We start from the raw sequence: 4,056 nt of genomic DNA on the forward strand, positions 1-4,056 counted from the left end.
ACAGGAAGATTCTTTTTCTTTCTCTCTTGAAGATTGCTTACAGTAGTTGTAGTTTACGGAAAATTAGGAAGTATGATGAATACTATGTTGCTTTATTCTGATCAGTAAGTATTTATAATACATACCATCTGTCAGTTACATGATATATAAAGTTTGTTATGTAAACTAAACTAGTTGAAATGTATTTGAGTCACTGTTTTTACATAAAGTAGTGTGAGTCGAGTATTATCCTTGAGATTGAGTAATTTTTAGTTCGATCGAATACATAGATGCTATAACATTTAATTTGATCGAGAAAACACAAACAATAGACTGAATGAAAACTAAGGACCTGTTTGGATTGACTAGAGAAAAATATTTTTTCAAAAATTTATTTTTATTTAAACTCTTTTGATACAAAAACTATTTAACGTATACTAAAAGCTATTATAAATTATTGTCAAATACTTCCATTTTTAAGAATCCCACTTGACAATGATGATACAAAAACTAGTCATCCCATATACTCTGGCGCCAACGCATCTGAATATTGTTTTGACATCTTCAAGCAAGATAGAACGGATATTAGCAAGAAATATTAATAAATAATGTCCCAGCATTATCACGCAACATAGAACAAAAACATAGTATCATTAGGAAAGGAGTAAGAAAAAAAAATAAAGGTTAGAAAACTTTTAGTCTCTAAACTTCTTTGAAAGTATAACGATTTAGTCCATGTACTTTTAATTTTATAATAATTTAGTCTCTAGGTTTTACTATGTAATAATTTAGTCCATCTATTTTTAAATTTGTAACAATTTAGTCTCAATGTAAACAAATCTATCAAAATTAAATATCTACTTTTATTATTTTATGTTACAGACTTTGTATTTTATAAAAATATTGAATTCCTATTAGTTTATTGGTTTATTTATGCAAGATATTTCACTAAATCTTAACATCAATGACTATAACAAAGACTAAATTGTTACAAATTTTAAGATACAAGAACTAAATTGTTACATAGTAAAGTTCAAGGAGTAAACTGTTACAAAATTGAATGTTCAGGGACTAAATTGTTATAAACTAAAGTTTGGGGACTAAATTGTTATTTTTACGAAAGTTTAGTGACGAAAAGTGATTTTTAACCAAATTTAAACCAACAATATCATAATTGAACTTTTTTTTTTTTTACACTACATGGTGTGAGGGATCAAACCTCTAAGTTCATAATTGATTTTACATACTTGATGCTAGGTAAAATATGTATAATTTGGCACATAATTGAAATCGTCAGAGTAGAAAGCGCTAAACTAAGGCCTCGTTTGTTCTACAAAATTTTCCATGGAATTTGAGGCAAGCATTTGAAAAAAGAGCATTTCATGATTCTTGCCCCTTATATTACTCGTACCGTACTTCTTTCTTCAGAAAAACTATCCTTATTTATTTTGCATCATTTTATTTAATAAAATATAGTTTAATTAATTAATATTAATTATTTATTACTATTAAATTTAATTAATTATTAAACTAGATATTATTTACACGGAATGAATTTCAACTAATACCTTTATAATTAATATTTTAGTTTAATTTAAGTATTTAATATAAATAATTATTAGTTATCAATATTCTAAATAATTTATATTAATTTAATTATTTTAAGTAATTAATTTAAATAATTTAATTATATTTAATAGAAACGTATTCATTTTATTTTTATCTTAATTGATTAAATAATTAAATAATTATTAATTTTTGATTTTTTATATATAAAATAGGTAAATTAAATATAAATATTTAAATTCCAAATATGAAATATCTTTACCTATCCAAATATACATTTAAAACAACGGCATTAATTGGCAAATAGAGAGGGAAAGATAATATTTTAGTAAAATACAGAATTCATAAATATGTGGCCAACTAAAAATCGACTGTGTATATTTAATATCTATATATTGGCATTTGGAATTGGCAACCTCTCGCAGAAATGACGATTCTACCCTCCATAGCAATTAAATAAAGAGTGTGGTGTGGGAGACTTATCCCAGAAAGAACGGCAAAACCTCAATCAAATCCTTGTGAGAAAATGACGACTATACCCTTCTAAGGAGGCTTCTCCGAAATCACACAGCCTGCAAATCCGCATCAGCTAATTAATCTTCATTAATTATTATCTGTACCTTAGTTGGCTTCCATGGCCGCTCCTTCTCCGAAACCCCATTGACATTATTATTCTTCTTTCTTCTTCTTCTTCTTCTTCTTCTTCTTCTTCTTCTTCTTCTTCTTCTTCACTCTTCACCCATATATATGCCCCATTCCACTCCTACTTCTTCACCTCGAACTCACACCCAAGTCCTAATCCTTAATCCGATCTCACAATCTCACTCCAAAATGGCATTTGGCGCAGAGCAATCGGGATTCCAGGACTGGCTGCCGACGATGGCGCAGAGGCTCGGCGGCGAGGGGCTGATCGGGGAGCTTTGCAATGGTTTCAATCTTCTGATGGATAGAGAGAAGGGGGTGATCGATTTCGAGAGCTTAAAGAGGAACGCGGCGGCGCTAGGGCTGGCGGATCTGAGCGATGAGGATCTGAGATCAATGTTGAGGGAAGGGGATTTTGACGGCGATGGTGCTCTTAATCAGATGGAGTTTTGTGTTCTTATGTTTAGATTGAGCCCTGATTTGATGGATGAGTCATGGTTCTTGCTCGAGGAGGCTCTGAACCAAGAATTCAAGGATTTTTGTTGATTTGTTCTTTTTTTTTTTTCTTTTTTGTAATTAATTACTGATTTTCTTCTCGATTTATTGAATTTATATGGAAAGAGAAACCGAAAATAAATGAATAACTTTTACTATTCAGCTTTCTATTTCATCACACTAACTTGTGTTCAATTTTTTGTCTTCCCTTTTTGTTAAACCCACTCAAAAATCTTACCCAAAAAAACTCTAAAAAATTACTAATTTCGACACAAATTAAGGAGTTGTTTGGAGTATTGAAATGATATAGAATGTGAGTAGTTCGTAATGGGCCTCCAAACACTTGACATGATACAGAAGAATATCATGTTGGGCCTCAAACAACCCTTAAGTTTTATACTAAAATCATTTTACATTAATGAATAATAAAATAATGGAAAAAATAAAACACAGTAATCTCATAAATATAAAAAGATGTAGAAGATATAAGCGTAAAAAAATAAAAAGAAAAAAAACCAATTCCACTACGAATTGAAGTTTGCTGGATGGATGACTCAAAAATTAGGCAAAAAATATGAAAAATCCGATTTTTGAAAAAAATGTCAAGTGACTCTTTTTTGATGTCAAATTCGAGTAAAATTACCAAAATATAGTTGAATGCATGCGGAAAAACAGTCTCACTCTCACTTGTCTCGTTTTCTCTTTTTTTTTTCTCTCACAAATCACTATGTCTCTCGCTCTTGCTCGTCTCTTTCTTCTCACTCTCTTTTTTTTTCTACACACAAATCACTATGTCTCGTTCTTGCTCTTTCTTCGTTTCCTCACTCACCAAATCACTCCTCTCTCGTCTCTTGCTCACCGGAGTTGGTATCGTGGACGAAGAAGAATAAGACGTACAGAGGAGAAAAAACCAGAGAAGAAAAAGACAATGTGCAGAGGAAGATTTTTCGCACTGGAGAAGAAGAAAAAGAAAAAAAAGAAGGGCAATACCGTAACTTCACGTGGTCATAACATCAACAAGGGGGTATTTGACATTTTTTTTTCTCAAAAACTAGATCATTTTCCATTTTGGACCTTTAAACTGGGTCTTTTAGGTAATTATCTCCCACCAATTGACCAAAGCTAAATTTTTTTTGTTAAATATTGGCATTGGTGAAATATTAGTTTGTAAATATTGTTATGGGTAATTCCGCAAAAGTTAATCGAGGGCATGATTGGAAAAAATTATCAGAAATAACCTCCTCAAGTTTTTACTTTTCAAAACTAGTATCCTTTTTAAAAACTCGCTAGAATAGTTTTTCTCGGTTTATCTCGTCCAAGATCGGCCACCAAAATTTTGTTAAAAAATTAACTTTTTCTAACTTATTGATTGTT

At 30.4% G+C, this 4,056-nt stretch overlaps 1 pseudogene across 1 annotated transcript; it reads left to right on the top strand.

Moving 5' to 3' along the window:
* The first annotated feature begins 1,777 nt into the window (after positions 1-1,777).
* LOC120090161 (calcium-binding protein KRP1 pseudogene) lies at positions 1,778-2,844 on the top strand (annotated as a pseudogene). The gene has a single exon (XR_016527280.1). The product of XR_016527280.1 is annotated as a calcium-binding protein KRP1 pseudogene (transcript).
* The last annotated feature ends 1,212 nt before the right edge of the window (positions 2,845-4,056 follow it).

This window comes from Benincasa hispida, unplaced genomic scaffold (genome assembly GCF_027475165.1).
Source record: "Benincasa hispida cultivar pf3 unplaced genomic scaffold, pf3_genome.v1.1 HicScf83, whole genome shotgun sequence".
NCBI lineage: Eukaryota > Viridiplantae > Streptophyta > Magnoliopsida > Cucurbitales > Cucurbitaceae > Benincasa > Benincasa hispida.